This window comes from Microtus pennsylvanicus, chromosome 5 (genome assembly GCF_037038515.1).
Source record: "Microtus pennsylvanicus isolate mMicPen1 chromosome 5, mMicPen1.hap1, whole genome shotgun sequence".
Lineage (NCBI taxonomy): Eukaryota > Metazoa > Chordata > Mammalia > Rodentia > Cricetidae > Microtus > Microtus pennsylvanicus.
The window spans coordinates 85,257,461-85,270,039 of record NC_134583.1 but is presented as its reverse complement, the minus strand read 5'-3'; the positions used below and the strand labels follow the sequence as shown (position 1 = coordinate 85,270,039).

The following is a 12,579-nucleotide window of genomic DNA, read 5'->3' as shown; positions in this document are numbered from 1 at the left end:
CACCCAGGGAAGGCTGGCTGAAACAGACACATGTGGTCTTTTCAATGGCACAAGACAGGACATGCTTTCCACTCTGGGCTCCAACCCTATACAGCCCTCCATCTCTCACCAGCACCAGAGTCCTGACAGATCTGTATAGCATAGACCTGACAACACCAGGGCAAATACTGAGTAGGACCTCAGCAGGATGAAGCTGAGACTCACCAGGGGAAAAGCAGAAAATAGCCTAGTAGACAAAAGGAGTGTGTTCTGACACACAGGAGCAGAACACAGTATGGGGGTGAGGAGGGGGACAAGCCTGAGTTCAGATCCCCAGCAACCGTGTAAGGCTGGTGTAGCCACACATGCCTGTAACCCCAGCAGTGAATGGGGAAGAGACAGGTAGATTCTTGGAGTTCATGGACCAGCCTGCATAGAAGAAAATGGAGAGCTCCATGTTCAATGAAAAAATCAGCAGGGTAGATAGAGAATGCTTAGCATTTCCTTTGGTTCCAAATGTGCACACAAGGGTGCCTGCACACACATATGTGTATACACCTGGGTGTTCCACATGCACAATATGGTGCACATGCCTTTGACTAAAAGGAAGGCCCATTTGTGGGTGATAAAAAGGGGACAGACAAGCTAGCTAATCAAGAGGAAACTATTTACTTCCTTAACTGTATAGCAACTTCTAAAAGTCAAGACTAGTTCTACTTTCTCATCCAGCCCAGGGCTCTTCATATAGTGGCTCTCCCGAAATATCTGTAGCGCCCCAGAGTTCAGAACTCATCATTAACTTGGTCCAAGAGATCACCTTCTCTGGCTTGGGCTGGTGAAGTAGCTTCCTGCCTCCCTGTTTCCTGATGATTTGTTCCACCCATCATCTGTGGTCCCTAGTGATTCTGGAGGAATATGAACCCAGTGATGCTATTGACCCTGCCCATTTTTGCATCCTTATCCCCCATCACTGCCCCTTTCTCTTTGCTCCTAGAATACAAGCCGATTTGCATCTCAGGGCCTTTGCATTTGCTAACACCTCCTTTCCCCAGTTCTGACTTCACTGTGCCAACAGATCTCTGGCTCCTATGACAACCTGACCACGTGGGTACCCAGTATCTCTGGTACATGAACGAGCATTGGAAAATTGGTACCTCCATCTGCTTGATCCTGGCTCTGATGGGCTTAAGGCTTAACAGAAAATGCTAAGTTAGTGCCTCCCAGAGGCCGCTAGCATAGTGTAAAGAGCCCATCTGTACGGGGGAACCTCCAATTCCAGTCCTGGCCAAGGCAGTGACCAGGAGGAACCTTATCACAGGCCTCTGGGTGCTCCTGCCTCACCTAGAGAACAAGATGCTTGCGTGAGTGGATGCTCTGGGTGGTTTAATCTCTCATGGCACACATCCCAGGTTAATTGGGGATCCCCTCTCACAGGAGGTGGTTGTGAGCCCTCCCCACAAGGCAGCATTTAAGCTGATATGCACTAAAAATGCCACTTGGAAAAAAATCGACATGGAAAAGGGGGGAGGGGAATCTCTAGAAATTCCATTTCATACACCCCTTGGGACGTGTGGAAGGCAGCGACAGATTTCATGACAGCCTCCGATTGTCAGTAGTTAAAATAGCCCCTTATGCAAAGCAGCCAGGAGGAGGTGCCTGCAGCTTGGCAAGGAAGCCTGGGTGGGGCATCCTGGGAGACTCTGTGGCCTCCCATTATAGAGTGCCTTTCTGGAAAAGGGAACAAGAAGGGGGACTTTCTCCAGGACCAGTAGGAGTGTCCTGAAGGGTCAGAAGGATATAAAGCCCTTCACACCATGGACATATTCCCTAGGATGGTCCCTACCCCATGGGAGACCAGTGGACAGACAGATGCAATGAGACCAGTGGACAGACAGATGCTATGAGGCACACGAGACGATCTTCCCTACTCCTATCCTCTCCCTTTCCTTCTCCCCCCTCCTCTCTTCTCCCTTCTTCATTGCAACAATGCGGATGAATTCTAAGGTCTCACACGTGTTAGATCAGCCCTCCATCACTGAGCCACACCCTTACCCCTGATACAGTCAAGACAAACCTGAACCTCCATTCTTTCCTAGTATTCTGATCGAAGCAGGAAAGGTCCTCCCAGGAGCCTCAGTTTCCCCATCTCTAACACGGTCCACAGCAGAGTCCACAATGCAGGCATACAGCGAGAAAAAGGTACAGACACTTCTGCACCCATCCTTCCATAGGATGCCAGTCAGGCCCCTTGGCCACTGCTGTTTGTCTAGGAACCCACTTTGGTGTGTCTGGCTTACCCCCAAGAGGGATTTGTGACTCATATGAGCTCAGGCTTGTTCCTGCCTGGGCTGAGAAACTCTCCTATCCCCCAAGACAACAGAATACCATTCTGGGGACCTGAAACCAGTGTGGACACCTTCAGCTCCTGGACATCCTGCTCAGGTGAGGACCCATTACTACACTTCAGCAAGAGGAGGCCAGAGTGTGGATTAGGGATTGTACAGTGACAGAGTGCACGAGACTCTTGGAAGCTATGACACGGCCCTGCTGTCCCAGCTCCTGGAAGGACCTGCTTGCCCCTTGGGTTCTGCTCTGAGTGGCCTGCAGGCCCAAGCTGAGCCCCTCAGACTGAAGTGTATTTTGTACTTAGCCATGTCACCCAACACGCCTACTTCCTTCCAGTCAGTCTCACTTTAAGAAGAAACACTCCACGAGGAGTCGGGCTCTGATTGCGGAGCCGTGCATCCCACAGTGCTGCTGAATGGATTGTTCTGGCCATGGCAGGGCTTTGGATACCCTTGCCTTCAGTCCCTAACTATACCAGATCTCACATAGCTATGGCTCCACACCCACAAATCCTACCAACCTAAGTTTAGTCTGAAAAGATTTGAAAAGTCAGGGCTGGAGAGAGGGCTCAGCAGCTCAGAGTATTTGCTGGACTTGCAGAGGTCCTGATTTTGGTTCCCAGCACCCATGCCAAGTAGCTCACAACTGCCTGTGACTCCAGCTCCAGGGGGAACCGAGGTCTCTAGCTTCTACAGTTACCTGTACTGACTCGCACATGGCCCCACAGACATAACTAAAATTAATAAAATGGAAAATTCAAAAAGACCATATGTGGAAATGGCTGCATGTGCACTGGATGTGAACAGGCTGGCTTGTCTTGGTATTTACTTCCCCAGACAACTCAGCACAGTAATCTTTGTGGAACTCATACTCTGCACTGGGTGCTGCGATGGGGATGTGGAAGGATGGTGGGACTTACACGAGAAGCCTGCGGCAAGCTACCGAAGGAATTAGAGTGTCAGGGGGCTCTGTATCTGGGGGGAGGGAGTCCTGGAGGCAACCCCCAGTTGATGCAGAGGAATGGCTGCCTTGGTGTTTCTTGTGACAATCAGCAGCCATACACCCATTTCCTAATGCCCTCAGAGGGCAGCACACCCCTCAACTAGAATCCCAGAGGTAGCCATGTGGCTGACATTTCTAAGTTACGTTTTTCCTCAAGAGATGGCCAGGCAGAGAGCACTGGGCACACAGAGGACAAGTCGCTCCTATGTCTGTGATAATGACAGGGAGACCCTGGTATACAGCCCTGGATGCTGGCTGGAAGGCTAACTTCAAAGGCAGACAATTCTTCTGCCCTGATGGAGGGAGCTGACCCTCCTAACCCTTGGAGGGTCAGGGGTGATGTTGTGAGGGGGTAAATTCCATTCTAGCAGAGCTGGGTGGCAAATTTCCCTTGTTTTGATTGACAGGAAGCATGGAAACAATGAGAGAGGTGGAGAGCGATGCCAAGCATCTTGTTGACACAATTTAATACAAAGGCTCAACTGGAAATGCACACACTGTGCCTGGAGGAATATGGAGCACAGGGGCGTGCTGGTCTGAGTAGGAAAGATGCCCCATGACCCTGCCTAGGTAGCTTGCTTGTATTACTGCTTCTCTTGGAGGGAAGTGGGCCTCAATGACCCTCAATGGGAGGAGGGTCCATGAGTACTTCCTATTTTTAATAATTGATTTATTTTTATTTTATGTACATTGGTGTTTTGCCTACATTTTTGTCTGTGTGAGGGTGTCAGATCCCCTGGAACTGGAGTTACAGATAGCTGTGAGCTATGTGGGTACTGGGAATTGAACCTGGGACCTCTGGAAGAGCAGCCAGTGCTCTCAACCCGAGGCATCACTCCAGCCTCGCCATGAGTACTTTCTTGAGGTCATATTTGACCCAGCCAGGACACGGCAGGAAGTCACAGAAAAATGAGGCATCAGAGGGAACAATGGTCAGATGTGAGCTGAAGGCCTGCTGAGCATCTTCCTTGGGCGCCCTGTACGTTAACATCCAGACCCAGCCTAGATACAGATGCTCCCTGGCTTACAATGGCACAAAGCAACCCCAGGACCATCGGGCTGCTTTCCTCTCCCATCCAAGTACTAACCAGGCCTGGCCCTGCTTAGCTTCCAGTTCATGTGAGATGAAGTGCATTCAGGGTTCTACAGCTATGGATTCTGTACAGTTCTCATCTATGCCATGAGGCCATCGGCACTTCACCCTCTCAGGCTGGGTGTTGGATAATCTTGCCCAGCAGTGTTAGTGTGAATTCCGAGCATGGGTACCACAGCTGTGGCTGAGCTGTGGGGCACGGCAGGTGGGAGATAGTATGTATCTGCATTAGTTACTGGTCTCATCGCCATGACAAATGCCTGACGGCGTGACTTAGGAGAGCAAAGCATTTACTCTGGCCCACAGTTCAAGGACACAGTCCACCACGGTGGGAAGGCACGGCGGCACAAGTGTGAGGGCAGCTGGTCCTGGTGTGTGCACACTCGGGAAGCAGAGAGCGACGGACGCTGGTGGTCAGCTTGCTCTCTCCCTTTGATCCAGTCCTGGACAACAGCCCATGGGGCGGTGAGTCCTACATTCAGGGTGGTTCTTCCCTGCTCAGTTGACCTAATTTAAAAGCTCACACACAGGCATGCCCAGAGGCTCGCCTCCAAGGAGATTCTCGATCCTGTCAAGGTGTCAGGATTATTCACGTGCCTCTGTAGCTTACAAGGTTTCAACTGCTGGTGGTCTATCACGGGGGAATCCCACTGTGAGCCAGGGGTGGGAGGGCAGGGAGGTTATTGCCATCCCACTCCACAGATGGCGACACAGAGGCAGAAAGCCATGAAGGAGGCAGAACTGAGTCCCTGTGACCTGCATGAGCTGACGGATCAAGGGGCCGTCAGTAACTGTAGGGGAATGTTCAGGTATACGCAGGGGACTTGGGGCTGGCATGAAAGCTGGTAGCTGCTAAGCATGGAGGCCTGGGAGGGAGAAGGGAGAGGGGCCCTGACAGATCTTGGGGATGCCTCTGGGACAATGGCTTCCAAAGACTCTGAAGAAGTCATCTGAACTGTGTATACTCTAGGACGTGTACTAGGGTTGGAACACGAGAGATGCCTCCTATACATAACTCCTTCTGAGATGAGCATATTGTCCATTTCCACCCTCTTTGCCATGGCAACCAGTCCTCTTGGTTCTCAGTCTTAGCTCCCCACTCAGTTCCTTTCTGCTGTTATAACAAAAGTCCTGAGGCCAGCTTGTATATTAAGAATGGAAATTAACCTGGCCATTCTGGAGGCTGCGGAGCTCACAAGGTAGAGCTGACTTCCTCATGTGGCAAAAGAGCAAGAGAGTGCCGTGTGCAGCCTCGGCTGAAGGATGGAGACCTCCTCACATGGTCTGTGAGAGCAAGAGAGTGCCGTGTGCAGCCTCGGCTGAAGGACGGAGACCCACTCACATGGTCTGTGAGAGCAAGAGAATGCTGTGTGCAGCCTCGGTGTGAAGGATGGAGACCCACTCACACGGGCTATGATGCCAGGACTATTTTTCGAATGGTGCCACCTTTTTACCTAGCAAGCCCACTACGCACGTTTTACCCTGTGAATTTTAGGGAACTGTGCAGATCTCCTACGAAAGGCTCAGGGTTCCTGGCTGGCAATATGGCCAGGCTGTTGGACCCTGAACACCCGTGCTCTGAAGCCAACTCCTTGCCCAGGGTCCCGTATTTCCTGCAAGTTTTATTGATTGATTGATTTTGTTTTCTTGACACAAGGTCTTATTCTGTAGCCCAGGAGGGCAAGCAACTCACTATATTGCCCATGATGACCTCAAACAAATGATAATCCTACTGCCTCAGCCTTTAACACATTGAGAGTAAAAGCACAAGCCAGGATGCCTAGCTCCTCAGCCAGTTCTAAATCCGACATCTTTCACTGAACTTAGAACATTAGGGCTGAGGGCACCGAGGACAAAGGCGAAACAGTTTTCTCTCCTAAAACCAGGCACTGCCAGTGGAGAAACACAGCTATGGGAGCAGCAAGGTCACACCCCCTCGGCCACTAGGCCAGGCCAGAGCTCCGAGCTCCCTAGGGCTGAGCAGGTCTGCAGGGGTCCCAGGCTGGGAACTGGTATCCTGTTTTACAGACTGGAGTCCACCTTCTTAGTCTGTGTATTCTCTGCTCTGGGTAGCAGACAGTCACAGTGATTGGTCATGAGGGGACAAGGTCCAATGACCTCAGTACCCAGAGTCAGTGGGTACAGAACCCTAATTTGAAAGGAAACATTATGACACAGAAATAGGATCTGGGCACCTACTCTGTGCACAAGCCTCTCTCCTAAGTTTGTTGCTGGCCTGTTCCAGGAACCAACATAGCAGGGGAAGAGGAACAAATGAGGCCAAGGTGGTCAGACTGCACAAGTGCACTGTGTACCACACTGACCTAGCGATGGAGGGAAGACTTGGGGGCCTGCGGCAACACAGACTTCTCCTCCTACAGTCCCCTGGCTCGGTCTTCCAGGGTGACCAGTGAGATGTAGCTAGGTTGTAGCCCTTTTCAAAGACATTTCTGCAGATGTAGCCTTTCTCCCCCACCCCCACCCCAGGCACTTAAACAGACTGTTTCTTGGAGCCGCTATGGCCTGTCTAGTCTCTCTCATCTCATCACAGAGACTCTTAACTCTACTCTCTCTTTTTAAGGACTGTTGGGGTCACACAGAACCCATCCAGATAATCGGGGACCTTAGGTTTAACAGGCAGCAACTTGGATTCCATCAGTGCCATTAACTCCCCTCGGCTATGTGGAGCAGCACACCCAAAGCTTCTGGAGACCAGGAAGTTCTGTGTTCAAATGCTACTTCTCTGCCTCCCATTGCTATAGGTTGAGGCTATGTGGTGAGTGCAGGATCAGCCTGGGTTGCATGAGATCCCGTCTCAAAAGACAGGAGCTGAAGACATGGCTCAGCAGGTAAGCACTTGTTGTTCTGGCAGACGACTAGGCTTCCATTCCAAGCAAACACGTGGTGGCTCACCACCATCTGTAACTCCAGTTCCAGGGGATCCAACGCCCTCTTCTGGCCTCTGCAGGCACCAGGCATACACAGAGCAAAACATGAATTCGCATAGAAAAATAAAATATCCAAACCAATCAAACAACACATCAAAACCAGAGTTTTCTTGTACTACTACAACGGGACCAGGTCTTGGGCTCCATGCTCTGGACCCAACCTTTATTCATTGAATAGGATGACATCTTTGATGGACCAAATGGTCTGCTCTATGCCCAGCAGCCTTTGTGGAATGACCCCTTTAGCTGACAAGGCTTGCTAGGTACCAAGAGCGCAGGCTCTGGAGGTTTTTCACCTTCCCCACTGGGGCTAACACTCATTTCCCTCAATCACAGTGGTCCCTAGGAGGCAAAGTTTCCCCTGTGGTGGGAAATGGATCCAACAGAAAACTGAGAAATCACTGTGCTTATATCCAGCTCCCAAGAGCACGGCACTTTGCCCTGGTGTGTGCATGTATCTGTAGTGTGTGGTCCCTCCCTGGACCAGCCCTGACATCTAGCTGTAAACTTAGCAGCAAGCAGAGGTTCAAGTCTTCTTGAAGAACCTCATGGTCTGGGCTTGGAGAACAAGTCAGTCAGCAAAGTATTTGCTGTGCAAGCATGAAGACCTGAGTTTGATCCCCAGAGCCTACCTTAAAAAACACTAGGCATACTGGTGCGTCCATGCAATCCCCTCAGCAGTTAGAAAGAGACAGGCAGAGCTCTGGGGCTTTTTGGCCAGCTAGTCTAGTCTGACTGGCTAGCTTCAGGCCAGTGATAGACCCCCAACTCAAAAAAAATGAGGATGGGGCCAGCAAGATGGATCAGCAAGTGACAGTGCTAGTCTGGCAGGCCTGAGGACCCGGATGCCACGGCAGCCATTTGTACCCCTCCGGTGAGATGAAGGTGAAGTTCACAAGTTGGCTAGCCTGGCATATGCAGCATAGGAGAAACACCAAGAGGCTCTTCTACCAACTTCCGGAAGTCGGCCTCCGAAGTCCACATGTGCTCCGTGACACATGAGTGTGCACCACACACACACACACACCAAACGTAACACACTCAAACATACATATTACATACACATCACACACATGCATTTCATACACACATCATACATATATATATACCATACACACACGACACACACATAACACACATATACACACAAACACACATATAACACACACCTCATACACACACTAAAACATTTTTAAAAATCAAGGTGGGGTCTGGAGAAATGGTTCAGTGGTTAAGAGCACTTGCTGCTCTTCTGGAAGACATGAGTTTTTCTCAAAAGGTGCCACCTGTAACCCCAGATCCAGGGGATTCCACACCTCTGGCCTCTAAGGGCACCAGCGTTAGTGTGAATACAATACATAATTAAAAATACAAGTAAATCTTTAAAAAAAGGTTTCTTTAAAATATAAGGTAGACAAGAGCTGAGGAACGACACAGGAAGTTGAGCTCTGGCCTCAGCACACCAGTGCACAGAGGGAGGGACAGCCGCACGCGCGCGCGCGCGCGCGCACACACACACACACACGCACACGCACACTCACACAGAACCTCAAGATAGGCACCAGGGCAGGGAAACAGCAGATCTCCAGGACATAAATGAATGGATACCAAACACTCCGGCATTGTGCCAGAGCCAAATCCAGAGTCTAAAACCAGAGCCAGAAAAGAAGGTTGCCAGCACGTGAGCAGCCTTTCCCTCCCGAATAAACACAGACCGCTTCAGAGAGGTGGTTCCCCAGCAAAGTGGTTTCCTTCTCAGTTCTCCTGGGAATCCGCTAGAGCTGAGAACGTCTTATGGAACATGAGCTGAATGCTGACTTAAGGGACCATCGGGCAGCTGTCACTTTACAAGGTGATATTTTTACCGGGTATAGCTTGTCCCTTGCTCCCTCAAGGACTCCCAAGGCATCAGGGCTCATGCACAGACAAGAGGGGACACAGAGCACCAGCTCCAAGTACCAAGCCAGGGAGGGAGGGGCATAAATAGCCAGTCAAGGCTCCTCTCTTGGGCTAGTGTCTGGGGCTCTCTTGATGCTCAGTGTGCACGTGCACTCACACACACACACACACACACACACACACACACACACACACACACACGCACTTGCGCTGAAGAGCCTACGGGGAAGTGGACTGTCAGCTCCCTCCACAGTGGGATGTGCTGTGGTCCCCATGGATCAAGCACTGGAGACATTACTCTGCGGGTGTGGTGAGACTAGGAGAGGAGGGGCAATGGGAGATCCCCTGCTCCGGGGATTCTGCCCCCAGAGGGACGGATGTGGCTGCGAGGGACCCCAAGTTAACTCCGCTGAGAGTCATTATGAGTAAGCTCAACTCCGAGTTTGCCCCGCTTCCTATCCAGGTGTCTCGGCTGGTGCCACTCAGACGTTCAGAATATAATCCTTTTTCCTTGCAGTAATGACAGAAAGAGTTCTGGGGTACTCTGGAAGGTGGGGCTTCAGAAAGAGGACAGGGAGGGAGGGCTAAGAAGGGACACTGCGACAGTAATCTGCTGAAAGTCATCACCTGTCGTCAGTCACCATAGGTCACACACACTGTCCTTGTGTGAAACACACAAGCTTCTTCTCTGCCCCAGGCCTGACTTGACCAAGTGTGAACTGATCATACTTCACTGAGCCACCGAGGGCACCAAGACAGTCCCCAAAATTCTAGTGTCCAGATCTTCACTGATGCTCTACGCAGTTTCCCCCTCACAGAATCAGAGGCCCCGCCCCACCCCGCCCCGCGCTTTGGGCTTTCTTCCTGTACACACCCTCTGCTGTGGTATTCAGCAGCCACTTTCACACGTGACTAAGAAGCCAAGAACAGAAGTAGCTAAGGACTTGGCCAATAAGGTGGAGCAGGGTCTGCTGAGTGAGGCTTCCCTTAGTCCCACAACACCTCTTAGGACCCAGCAGCTTTGTGGTACCTCCCTCTCCCCGACTGCAGAGAGGATGGGCATGCTGAGGACAAGCAGGACGCAGAGTCAGAATCCCAAGTGGCATCACAGGTCTCCACGCCCATCTGCCTGGGATTCCTGGCCTCCTTTGAGGAGACCACAAAGACCCCTGACTTCTCAGTAGGACTCCAAGATCACTAGTCTTCGTCACAGGCACTCCTGCCTACATGGCCACGCCCTGCCTTTTCAGCCACTAACACCCGCAGGACAGGAGAAAAGTCACGTGTTCATTGTAAAGCTCCGAGGAGGGGCAGCCCTGTGACCAAAGGAGGAATGACAGAGCTCCCCAGGACATTCTGTTGAACCCACACAGCTGTGGGCAGGACTCACTCAGTCACCTCCAGGGTTGCCTCCTGTGTGGCAGATCTGGGAATCAAAACCAGGTGGACCTGACCATAGGAGTCAAGGTCACCCCAAGGCACCTACAGCATTGGTAAAGGATAAATATGAACAGCGACCCATTTCCCTTAAGTAACACTTCCACAGTGTTGCTTGAGATTTACGAGGATACAGGGAGAGGTGGGCATCCTTGGCTTTGGAGAGAGGGGTTCACAATGACCCTCGCTGTCTTCATTTTGTAAGTGCAGGACTCATCTCAGGCTACATAGGCGTCTATGCCTCTGTCTCCTTCCGCCCTCCTCCTGAGTGCAGACGATAACCCCCGAGTGCTCACAGAGATGTTCTCTTGCCTACCTCTGCCCTCTTTGCTGCTCTTTGGCTGAGGGGAACTAAGGACACTGTGGGGGAGGGGGTAGTAGTTTCTGGGGATGCTGCCCAGTGCCCACCCTCCCGAATTGGTCGAACAAATGAATAGAGCTGTTGGCTGTCGGTGGGGTTGTTTCTGCTCTATAGTAATTAGAATGTTTGGAAAAGAAAGAAAAAGCAACCCAAGAGGCTCTGTGCAAGCCTGCACACCCAATCCATAGAGCCAAACCGGCAGTTTGAACGGAAATTACAGTAAATGGATGAATTGGGCATGATTTGCACGCAGCTGATTAGCTTGGTTGGGCGTGTCCTGCCAAGGTGGCCTCTCTGGTGTTCTAGGAGCACGTGGTTTAGAGGAGAGGCAGAGGTGTGTGTGTGTGTGTGTGTGTGTGTGTGTGTGTGTGTGTGTAAAACCCTTGCCTCAGGTCTCAGCAGCCTACCATTGATCTACAATGGGAGGGGAGGGGACTCACAAAAGTGTGGGGTGGGACAAGACTTTCCTGTCCCAGGGTCAACCTAGCTGTTGTCTCCAAGGCAGCAGACCCTTCCATGCTCTGTCATGCCAAGTCATGTGGACTGGACCCCATTTTGTGTGCCCAAGCACGTAGCCTCTAGCCGATGCCTGCTCCTCTAGCATCTGGTCTTGGGTCTTACTTCACAATTGGCCTCTGCCCCCAGGGAACCAGAAGTTCTCAAATAAAACAGATACTAATTAGTACTGTCTTTAGCAGAGCAGTCTGGTGGACAAGCCCTCCCTGAACCCTGGCAGGCTCCATCACCCCGAGAGAAGGCTCTTGGAGGTGAGGTCCAAGGCCTATGGGCTCACAGGTTGGAGGAGTAGAGCTTGGATATAAATTTGGGATCCGACTGGAGGCGGGAGGATCCTTTTAGCTTTTTAATCTTTTTTAAGGACACCGGCAGCTGAGGCTTGGGAACTAGGGCACCGAGAAGGGAGACCTGTTGAGCAGGAGGAAGCTGCTGCCTCCTGTGAGAGGGAGCCAGGACTCTGCAGACTGGAGCTTCAGCATCCACACCTGGGCTAAGCAGAGCCCAGGATCACAGGGCATCAGAGCCCACCCCTTATGAGGGTGGCCTTCGGTGAGGGTTAGGTAGTCCAAACAGAAACAGAAAACACACAGACTCACCCTGGCTATGACCTTAACGGGCAGAGAGCAGACTCCCAAGCCCACCTTCCTACCAGTTACCAACATTGTAGCCTCTGCCCAGAGGCACAAACTCCACAGGGCAGAAAGAACACAGAGAGAACTGGAGCGAGAATCTTGGCAACTCACATTTATCTTTGCAACCTCAAAGTGACATCCAGGGGTGGGGGTGAGATGCCTATTTGACCAGGTCCCATCCCGGAGCGGGCTTGAACCCCAGCAAGGCAAAAGCTCCTATCAGCTCCTGTTTCTTTTTTCTTTCTATCGCCACACCACCAGAGGGGCAGGGAATCTACTTGCTTAAAGAACAATAACAGAAGCCAAACTGGCCACGCTTTCTCTAAAGAAGGGCAGCCTGCACCGAGGGGAGCACACATCCCTGTC

General features: G+C 51.5%; 1 protein-coding gene across 13 annotated transcripts in view; it reads right to left on the bottom strand.

The window, feature by feature from the left end:
* Positions 1–12,579, bottom strand: part of Shank2 (SH3 and multiple ankyrin repeat domains 2) — a 443,257-nt gene that overhangs the window by 171,084 nt on the left and 259,594 nt on the right. The gene's annotated exons all lie outside the window — the stretch shown is intronic.